The sequence below is a fragment of the Notolepis coatsorum genome (genome assembly GCF_963971535.1).
Source record: "Notolepis coatsorum genome assembly, chromosome: 2".
Classification (NCBI taxonomy): domain Eukaryota; kingdom Metazoa; phylum Chordata; class Actinopteri; order Aulopiformes; family Paralepididae; genus Notolepis; species Notolepis coatsorum.
Window position 1 is genome coordinate 232,074,925 of NC_140166.1, and position 12,059 is coordinate 232,086,983.

The following is a 12,059-nucleotide window of genomic DNA, read 5'->3' on the forward strand; positions in this document are numbered from 1 at the left end:
AGAGAGGCAGAGAGACAGAAAGAAAGAGAGAGAAAGACAGTGACAGAGACAGAAAGAGAGAGAGACGGAGAGAAAGAGACAGACAGAGAGAGAGGGAGAGAGACAGAAAGAAAGAGAGAGAAAGACAGTGACAGAGACAGAAAGAGAGAGAGACGGAGAGAAAGAGACAGACAGAGAGAGAGGCAGAGAGACAGAAAGAAAGAGAGAGAAAGACAGTGACAGAGACAGAGAGAGAGACAGACAGAGAGAGAGGCAGAGACAGAGAGAGAGACAGACAGAGAGAGAGGGAGAGAGAGAGCAAGACAGACAGACAGACAGACAGACAGACAGACAGACAGACAGACAGACAGACAGACAGACAGACAGACAGACAGACAGACAGACAGACAGACAGACAGACAGACAGACAGACAGACAGACAGACAGACAGACAGACAGACAGACAGACAGACAGACAGACAGACAGACAGACAGACAGACAGACAGACAGACATACAGACAGACAGACAGACAGACAGACAGACAGACAGACAGATGATGGAAATATATCATGACATCACCACCGAGCTTACAGCACGGCTTTCATTTCTGGGTAAGTACTTCTATTCTATTCACATAATATGCTTACTTCATATATCTACTCTATTCACTGTGGTATCTATTGCTATGTCCGCCCACTAGAATCACACGAGCTGTCTAACGCCTGTCCCGTCTCCCTGTCCCCCTGTGAGTTGCTGTCCTGGAGTGCTGACCGGAGTGTCGGACGTCCCGTGATGAAGGCCGGGAGGTTGCGACCCCCTCTGCGTGCCCCCCTGTCTCCGGCGGTCTCGTAGTGGTGACTGGAGTGCTGGACGTCCCGCGATGATGTCGGGGAGGTCGCGACCCTCTCTGCGCCGCCCCTATCTCCCTGTCTCCGACTGTCTCTGAGCAATGACCGGAGTGTTGAATGTCCCGTGATTAAGACGGGGAGGACGCGACCCTCTTTGCGCCGCCCCTGTGCCTCAAATAGATTCGCTATCAGCTCTATCTTCAATCTTTCAAATGTTCAGTTGCTATTGCATGCACTCATCTGTGTTCACTAACAGTTGGTAAGCATGCCCTCAAGTGTGTAGTCTGCAACACTACTATCACCGACATCTAAGAAGGGAGATCCCCCCTTGAATGGCCCTTCTAAGGTTTCTCTCCTCCACACTGCCTGTGGAGCATTTTTCCCCATTAGGTTTTAGTGAGTTTTTCCTTACCTTCGCGTGGGGTATGTCTGGGAGTGCTTGCATTCTTTCATTTATTTGCATTTATTTTAAATTTGTTGGACCTTATGGTGTTCTGTTCTTGACTTATTATTATGTTTTCTTCTTGACTTGTTTAAAGAAGACATGTACGGCCCATGGGGACATTAACGTGTGTTGTCGGGCCTTACAAATAAATTGATTTGCTATTGCATGCACTCATCTGTGTTCCACTACACACATGAGTGCATGCTTACCAACTGTCCGTCTGCAACACTACTATCACCGACATCTAAGAAGGGAGATCCCCCCTTGAATGGCCCTTCTAAGGTTTCTCTCCTCCACACTGCCTGTGGAGCATTTTTTTCCTATTGCTAGGTTTTAGTGAGTTTTTCCTTACCTTCGCGTGGGGTATGTCTGGGAGTGTTGCATTCATTTATTTTGCAAATAATTTACTATTTCATCTTATTTTATATTTAAAATTACTGCTACTACTTATTGTTATCATTCTTGTTTTCATTGTTGTGCACTGTTGAGTCTGAGCTCGAAATACAAAAATTTCATTACATGCGTTGTGTATTTGACAAGTAAAGAACTTGAACTCATTTTATGCCTGTCTTTTTATTAATTTTTTACTGCTGTTTTTATGTTTTTTAAATGTTTTTATTAAGGATCTCCATTAGCTGGTGCCATGGCTCCCAGCTAGTCTTCCTGGGGTCCACACAACACAATACATAAAACAGTTAATGCATAGATCAATACAAAAGATAAAAACAAGGATTTAGTAGCAAATAAGATACTTTCACAGATGCTATAGATAGAAATAAAAAACTAAACAATTAACAAAACATACAATAAATATCCATTTTAAATACAAAATGATAACTTGTAGGCTAATAGGCAAAAACCCATACATTAAGGCAACAGCTGTAATTGAGTTTTTAGTTTCTTTTTAAAAATCGATTTACTAAAAGTGTAGAGATAACTAGGTAGGTTGTTCCAGAGTGTTATGCACCTATAAATAAAAGACCGCTTTAAAGCATTGGTTCTAGGACGAGGGAGTACAAACTGACCATTTCTGGCCCCTCTTGTATTATGGTCTTGTATAGAGCTTCTGTAAACAAGTTGCTCAAACACAAAATATGGAGTCTTGCTGTTAATGACTGATTTACACAATACAAGTGAGTTAGACGATAACCTTTTTTCAACTGTGAGCCAGGAGAGACCAGCATGCATACGGTTGACATTGGACCTTAGTGAGCAACCCAAAGCCAACCGTGCTGCCCTGTTCTGGACTACCTGTAGTCTCCAGATCTCACCTTTGGTGGCAGATGACCAGATCACAGAACAATAATCAACATGACACAGGACTAGACTCTGAATAATCTGACGTAGAAGAGGACGATCAACAAAAGAAGCACATTTTCTAACAATGCCTACAGCTCTTCCCATCTTTGAGACAATGTTAGTGATGTGGTTTGACCAAAATAGAGTACTATCCAGTGTCACTCCAAGGAGCTTAATGCTTTCAACTTGCTTAACTATGGAGTTGCATGAATTTAAAATAAGCTTTGGGTTACAAGACAACCCATGCCTCGATCCAAACACCATACTTTTTGTCTTAGAGATGTTCAGTACAAGCCTGTTAGCTACTATCCAATCATTCACATCATTAAATTCTCTGCTCAGGACTTCATTAAGCATACCATTTGATGGACAAGCATAATACAAGGTGGAATCATCTGCATATTGGACCAATTTGGCATTCTTAGTAGCCCACGGTAGGTCATTGGTGAACACTGAGTAGAGCAGAGACCCTAGGGAGCTCCCCTGTGGAACACCACACTCCAAACTTCTACTACTAGATAGGCTGCCATTCAAATAAACCTGCTGAGATCTGGAGGACGGATAACTGCATCCACATCAAAGCCAGGGGATTAAAACCATAGTTTATCAATCAAGAGAGAATGGTCAAGCACATCAAATGCAGCACTGAAATCTAAAAACACAGCTCCCACTATCATGGAGTTATCAATAGCTCTGAGCCAGTCGTCAGTCATCTGAACTAGAGCAGTCGATGTGGAGTGACCAGTTCTGTATGCATGTTGAGACTCTGTAGCCAGACTGTTAAACTGAAAATATTCTTGGATTTGTGCAAAAACACACTTTTCCATGATTTTGCTTAAAACTGGTAAAATGCTTATAGGTCTGGAGTTGCCCTCATTAAAAAATGATTTGGAGTCTTTGGGTAAAGGAGTAACCTTAGCCTCCTTCCATCTCTTTGGACATAGTCCCACTTGTATACATCTATTAATAATATGACACACTGGACTTAAAAGCTGTTCTTAAATCTTGAACTCTTGGCATGTATGGACCGGTATCTCCTCCCTGGGGGAAGGAGCTGAAAGAGGTGATGTGCTGGGTGCGACTGGTCCTTGATGATACATTTGGAGCGGTGGAGGCAGCGGGAGGTGAAGACGGAGGTGATGTTTGGTAGAGGAGTCCCGACGATCCTGCCTGCCGCCTTCACCACCCTCTGTAGAGCCTCTTGCTCTGCCTTTGTGCAGCTGGATAACCACACAGACTTCACACAGACTGTCTGTACAATACTGCTGTAGGCCTATAATACTTATGTAAATAAGTAAGGCAAATGAAATATATCTGCAGTACAGCTCAATACACACAATTGTTAAGGGGATGCAGACCAGAGAAAGACTTCCATTTTCAATTCATCATAAATGTACAGTTCCCTCCCCCTTGTATATATTTACTGTATGTCACAAATGTAACAGTACTGCATGGTCTGCATCCCCTTAACAATTGTGTGTATTGCGCTGTACTGCATTCTGCAATCTGTTAATAAAGTTTTCAATCAATCAATCAATCCGGGCCTGTGACGTCACTGTACCCATTCTGCAATCTGTTAATAAAGTTTTCAATCAATCAATCAATCAATCAATCAATCAATCAATCCAGGCCTGTGACGTCACTGTACCCATTCTGCAATCTGTTAATAAAGTTTTCAATCAATCAATCAATCAATCAATCAATCAATCAATCAATCAAACAATCAATCAATCGGTCACTGTACCCATTCTACAATCTGTTAATAAAGTTTTCAATCAATCAATCAATCCAGGCCTGTGACGTCACTGTACCCATTCTGCAATCTGTTAATAAAGTTTTCAATCAATCAATCAATCAATCAATCAAACAATCAATCAATCAATCGGTCACTGTACCCATTCTACAATCTGTTAATAAAGTTTTCAATCAATCAATCAATCCAGGCCTGTGACGTCACTGTACCCATTCTGCAATCTGTTAATAAAGTTTTCAATCAATCAATCAAACAATCAATCAATCAATCGGTCACTGTACCCATTCTACAATCTGTTAATAAAGTTTTCAATCAATCAATCAATCCAGGCCTGTGACGTCACTGTACCCATTCTGCAATCTGTTAATAAAGTTTTCAATCAATGGAACCAATGGAAGCGAGCGTCCTCAGCCCACCGGGTCCTCAGCCCGCTGGGTTCTGAATTGCTGCAGCTGCATACTATTGACAGTAGCTCTCTGTGGCTCCTCCCCCTCTGTCTGACTGACACACTGCACTCGTACAGTATCTCTCTGTGGCTCCTCCCCCTCTGTCTGACTGACACACTGCACTCGTACAGTAGCTCTCTGTGGCTCCTCCCCCTCTGTCTGACTGACACACTGCACTCGTACAGTAGCTCTCTGTGGCTCCTCCCCCTCTGTCTGACTGACACACTGCACTCGTACAGTAGCTCTCTGTGGCTCCTCCCCCTCTGTCTGACTGACACACTGCACTCGTACAGTATCTCTCTGTGGCTCCTCCCCCTCTGTCTGACTGACACACTGCACTCGTACAGTAGCTCTCTGTGGCTCCTCCCCCTCTGTCTGACTGACACACTGCACTCGTACAGTAGCTCTCTGTGGCTCCTCCCCCTCTAACTGTCCAACAGTGATTCCATGATTTTCATCCCGTATTTCAAAACATTGTACACAATATAATCAGTGTATGTTTGGTGCATGCTTATTATATGTGTGTGTGTGTGTACACGTGTGTCTGTGAGAAACTCCCACTCAGGGAAATCCCTTAACGGGTCGAATCGGAATTTGAAACACAACGCAGAGCAATACGAGGTTACATGTGCATGCACACGCAAACATGTATGTTATAATGGAATCATCTTACCTCAGAGTTTATCAGTGTTAGAACTTTGCTATGAAAATGCCACCTCAAGAAACAAAACTGTCAAAACACTGGGAATAAAGCAGAAGTATACATGTATGACGTCTGACTCAAATTTAAATAGAAAATGTATTAAAAGATTCATGGCATTTTTACAAACGAACCCTCAAAATGCCTCCTAAATGTTATACTAATCAATATCTTGTTTTTCTCTCATTCAAACAACACAGGGGCATTGGGAATAATGTTTCTCAAAGTCACTCTCTTCTTCCTCTGTCTTCTGGGTCAAATCATACCTTCCAGGAGACAATTCCTGTGTCCACCTACGGGTGGCTGCTATTAGAAACTGGCCCCCGTAAATGTCCAAACCCCCCCTCCCTATGCTTGCACCTTGCACCCATATTGAGCTGTACTGTACTCAGTGATGCCACAGATTACTTGTAAAAGTAATCCGATTACTGATTACTGATTACTCCTTTAAAAAGTAATCCAAGTTACTTTACTGATTACTTGATTATCAGAGTAACTTAGTTACTTTGAAAGTAACTAGGTTACGAAGTCGTCGTCGTTCCCCCAACAGTTTTTTTTAAACGCTTTATTGAAAGTGCATAAATTGTTTTTAACTTGTTTCTCTGCACATAACGTAAATTGTTAAACTAGTGCTTCAGCTTCTGTACCATCAAGTATGGTAAAGCAACAGTCTATGATGCTCACAGCATTAGAGCAGCCAGCCAGTGGTTTTACAAAACCAGTGTATCCATTCACATCTAACAAATGCAGGCTGAACTATTCAATTATATCAACTGTAACTATTAAATTGTTTTTATAAATGTCTCTCTATAAACATACAAGCAGTCTCTCTTTAACATGTAAATTAACTGTAAATCTGGCAAATAAGAGCTTTTCTCTCTCTCTCTCTCTCTCTCTCTCTCTCTCTCACCCCTCTCTCTCTCTCTCTCTCTCTCTCTCACCCCTCTCTCTCTCTCTCTCTCTCTCTCACCCCATGCCTCTTTCTCTCCAACCCCACCCAGACAGCCTACATCTCTAATATAATAATAATAATAATAATAATAATAATAATAATAATAATAATAATAATAATAATAATAATAATTATTATTATTATTATTATTATTATTATAATATAATCCCTTCTCTCCCTCTCTGTGTGTATGTGTGTGTGTGTGTGCGCGTGTGTGCGTGTGCTTGTGCTTGTGTGTGTGTGTGTGTGTGTGTGTGTGTGTGTGTGTGTGTGTGTGTCTCTCTCCCCTCTCTCTGTCACTCGTGTTCTCCCACCTGAAGAACTGTGGGAGAGCATTAGAGCAGCCAGCCAGTGGTTTTACAAAACCAGTGTATCCATTCACATCTAACAAATGCAGGCTGAACTATTCAATTATATCAACTGTAACTATTAAATTGTTTTTATAAATGTCTCTCTAGTCTTCTTGCGGTTTCACTTCGTTTAGACAAGCGTTTTGGGGTGGAATTCTCAGACGAATGCAACGGAGCTCTGCTGTCAGACGATTGGCGCATATGTCACATGACGTGCTGTGAAGACCCGCCCTACTCTGCCTCTGATTCGCAGACTGTGGATGGGGAATGTGATTGGGCCAAAGCAGAGTCACTCACAGACAGAGAGTCCAGTCACGCCGCGAGGACACATTCTTGTGTAACCCTTTCACTGCCACACCACGTCACTCCCAAATAAGAAAAACAGCTCAAAAATGTATTTTTGACTGTCGAAAACGAAATAAAATACTGCATTCCCCCTGCATTATGAATTTATGATGAGATAGTAACGAAATAGTAATGCACAGCCACTTGGACAAGTAACTGCAATCAGATTACTGGCTTTTAAAGATTAACGCGTTAGATTACTATTTTCGGGGGAAAGTAATCAGATTACAATAACGCGTTACTTAGTAACGCGTTACCGGCATCACTGCTGTACCCATTCTGCAATCTGTTAATAAAATGTTTCAATCAATCAATGAAACAGTGAAACAGGTAGGAACATGTGTCTCCCAGCAGGTGCATGATGTTGCTCTGATTACAGAGCCTCTTATAATAAGAGGTGGTGTGCCCCCTAGTGTTCAAACATAAATACCACACCATTACCATAAATAATAGAATTTCTATCATGTCGGTTTTGGCTTCTACATTGATTGATTGAAAAGTTTATTAACAGATTGCAGAATGGGTACAGTACAGTACAGCTCAATACATACAATTGTTAAGGGGATGCAGACCAGAGAAAGACTTTCGTCTTGTTTACATCAGGGTCCCCCATTTTCAATTCATCATAACATATATGACATACATGACATACAGATAGACAGTACTGCTACATCTATACATTTATGACATATCAGATTTGCAAATACAGTACTGTTTGTGATACAAAAGTGTCCAGAAAAGGAGTGTATATACATTTGGCGTAGAAACTGTACATTGGAGGAGGTTGGATGGGTGGGGTGGGGTTGGGTGGGTTGGGTGAGGGCTGTACATTGGAGGTGGGGGGGTTGGGTAGGGGACACACACACATTTTACACTGTACATTGGAATACTGACAAAGCCTTACTTGGTCATTTACTGTACAACTAGGTTAGGACATTTGTAGGGGCCAGTTTCGAATTGCAGTCTCACGTAGGTGTTTTTTGAGAGTGTTTTTGAAAGTGGGTAGTTGTAACTGAGGGGTACAATTCCCTGACTGTATTGATAAGTATGGTATCATTAAACCACTACCGCTTTATGTACTTTAACTACTGGCCATACAGTACACAATATCTAAATATGATGAACACTTTCCACAATGAAATCGGTTCCAGACAAAGTAATTATTAAGTATTTAATGGAGCAAAAGGTACATCATACACTTATATTACATTTGATTGCACTTGTAAGGCAAAGGATTAGGCGTAGGCAAATCAACACTGAATGTCCATTCTCTGGTTACGCAGGAGGCAATTATACAACCTGGCTCTTAGGGAATTATATCTATGGTACACTGGTGATATAGCGGGATATCCTGGACGGGTCCCCCCGGTAGTAAGCCGGCAGGGGTGGGGGGTCTGTCGGTAGTAGAACGTCTGGTCAACGATGCCTAGGGAGACTCCGAGTACAGGAGACAGTGCGATAGACTCTTGATCCGCAGACGAATACAGCTTGGTTCTCTTGTAGACTGTAGCTCCACAGTGAAGAAGAAAGCTAGTCGGCCTCAGGCTGTCTGAGGCGCCGACTCGACTTGACTCCTCGCGGGGTAAATCCAACACTCACATGCGTCGGCGATTATCCGCTCCATAAACCACAGGACCAAAGCAAATATATATTCCAGCCGCAAAGGGCTATGCAGTCGTCGGGTAGGTAATCCAGTGTACATGTCCATTCGGTTCTCGCCTAGGTCTCCTCGGGTGAAAGCGCCATGAGGTCAGCCCAGCCTGGATAAGAACTCTAGCTAACACGAGGAAGCGTTGGAGATGCTGGTCACTTTAGAACTCTAACCGCACGATGCACCATACACAAATAGACTATTATTGACTTAATAGAAATATGTCGCAATCGACGGTACAGTGCCAAACTCTGACAATTCAGTTATTAATTCGCACGCGGTCTCAATGCTATTCTGGGGCCAAACAGGCCATACTTCACCGCACGTTGTATCGTGGGTGAGGCTTCTACTTAGTGGGTAACACAACTTCTGACTAAGACTAAGCAAGACTAAGTGCTTCTGTATTCACCTGCGCTATATTTATACGCACGGTGAACAAATAGTGCCACTCTCATTTCTGTCGCCGTATCCCTGGGCAGGGCCGGGCAAGTACAGACATGTCGTGTCGGTGACTTTGAACTTGGCTCCGGGGGCCGGTCCCCTGGCGCCTGGTCCGTTGTCCAATAGGAGAATGAGATATTATGGGCTATAGTAGGCTAAAGGGATATTCCGTGTATATGTACAAGGAATATACAAGGGATATCAAACGATATACAAATACTATGCAATATATATCAATAAATAAATATATATATTCGGTTTAATCTGATCCTTTGTAACAGTAGTGATTCACATTCCTTTACAGCTTTAGGTAGGGCATTCCACATTGATGTGGCATAATTGCGAAACGTGTTTATGTAACAAGTGCCTTGTTGCCTTGTATAGATAATTACACCCCATCACAAAATACACTTTAATACATTCCACTAATACTCCTAAACGTTTTATTTTATTGATTTAAGTTGATTTCATTCCTTTCGTTTTGTTTTATTGCACTTTTGGGAGTTAAGGCTTTTATTTTGAAATCGACACCCTTACTTTTCCGGTCCTCCGGGACACACATCCTGCCTGCTTTCTGGAGGCGAGCCAGTCCCACCTGGAACTCCGTGGGGTGAGCACTACTACTTATGTTCAGTGAAAGACTTCGGTCTAAAAGTTGTTAAATATTGTATGTTACATTCCTAAAACTGTGAAACGAGTTTGTAATGTAACTACTGTTGTTAATATGTACCTGTGCAGTTGTTTTGTGGGAGGTTTGACTGGGTAAAATGCACTTTAATAGCATGTAGGAAGTTTGCACACACGTGCGCTGTTAACATGGAGTTAATGGAGTCACGTCTTTTCTCAACCATAGCTCGTGCTGCAGATGTCGTGTTCCTAATGCTGCTGCATATTGTTGCCTTTGTAACCTAACAGGAGGGAAATAAAGTCCGTCAACAGTCATCCATGTCTGTCGTCCTTAACACAACGCCGTCAGAGAGTACACCGGTCACATTTAGTCCCTTGTTTGAGCCGAATCTGGGTTTTACATGATTTGTGGAGCTCCCTCTGGTGTTGTGATCGTGGTATTCACTGACCTTTGGCATTGATTGATTGGCATTTGGCACATAAAGCATTGATACACCACACTGCCACAGTCTTGGGCTGCCCATAGCAGTCATCATGGAAACCGCGAGGCAGACGGAACTGTAGACATTTTCAAGAAGACATTTTCAAAGAAGCAACAGAGGTCGTGTTACCATTCCATCACTAGTCTAAAACCAATAAACCCGGGGCCCCATTATATAATTTAGTCACGTAGCAGTCAGTCTACAAAAAGACACCAGATGGCAGTATACTATAGAAGACAGGAAGGAAGTAGTGAAAAGACACAAGTTCATGGAAAAGGAGGGGAATCCATATAATTATTAACTTAGCCCCGGGGTCCTTGGTTGCCTTAACCCTTTCACTACCACACTACAAAGGGTTAACCCTTTCACTACCACACTACAGAAGGTTAACCCCTTCTCTGGTTAGGCTTCACGTCACGGTCCCCTTTCCCGTCTGAGGAGGAGATGTGATCGATGCCCGTGGCTTGGAGAGTGGAAGATGGGTCACTCTGGTGTCAGGAGTGGCACCGTGGGACCGTGACCAACACCAACGGAACAGGCCCACTTGTGTTCCGCCAAGCGCTCCTGGAGACGTGTCTCTGTCCAGCCCACATCAAACTATCTGCAGCGCGGACATTCCAACCTGTAGACGACGACACTGTTGCAGTTAATTAAATGATTAGCTTGGTATTCGCTGCAGAGTCCCAAGAAAGACTTTGTGATGTACTTCTGCAGTCATTCAGATTCCTCTATTGTCACGTCGTTCAGTGCCTTACAGCAAAGAAACAGTGCAATTCACTTTGTTGTGGTTCCTCAACCATAGCAGCATCCAATCATATAAATACAATACAATTTGCATAGAATACAAATAAGATAAAATATGACTAAAATAAACATGACTATATACTGGCCACATTTGAAAGAAACGTTGGGCTTGTTCTTTTTTTCTTTTCTTTTTATATATATATCTTTTATTGGTGAAACATATAGGTGGTGTAGAGAAGCAAAGGTTGATTATCAATATATCACATATCACCATGATTCTTTTTTTGCTTTTGTGGGACGTGACGAGACACGGACAGGACTGAACTTGAACAGGGACGAGAAAAAACAATAAAGACGAGAACTAAACTAAATCGAAAACAGGCAAAAAGAAAGCTAAAAAATTATAAATTAAATTAAATTAAAATAATAATAGTGATATAATAATAAATAACCAGGATAAAATATACAGTGGGGCGGAGTTTACAACAGAGTATCTGAGGTGCTCACCTCAGAGAAGGAGTATTTCTTTAGGATCAGTATTTATTTTTCCCCGTTGGGCTTGTTCTGTTGGCTGGGAGAGGACTGTGGACCAACTTACTGTATCTCCTATAGGGTGCGATTAAAGCTAATGACTGTTCTGTAGACATGTCATGTAAAGATTCCTCACGTTGAATGATACTCCACTTCATCAGATGACTCCTGTTAAGAGTGCTTTGTCACCAAATACAGCAGAGAACATGAAACACATTATAAGAAAGATCTATTATTAGAAATGAAACTTGACATCTTTACAGAACCGCCAGACATTAGCTTTAAGAGGAGCCACATTTAGGCCCTTGGCCCTCAACAGGTTGGGGCACCCTTGCTTTAAGGTATCCCATTGACCATATTCACACAGCAGCCATTTGGCTGTTGTACCATGCTCAGGTTGGGATTCCTTCCTTACATGTTTTCTTTCATGAGTGGGAACTGGTGGAAAGGAATCCCAACCTGAG

At 42.3% G+C, this 12,059-nt stretch overlaps 1 protein-coding gene across 1 annotated transcript in view; it reads right to left on the reverse strand.

Annotated features, from left to right (window-relative positions):
• Window positions 1-12,059, reverse strand: part of LOC311223880 (uncharacterized protein) — a 137,943-nt gene that overhangs the window by 32,274 nt on the left and 93,610 nt on the right. The gene's annotated exons all lie outside the window — the stretch shown is intronic.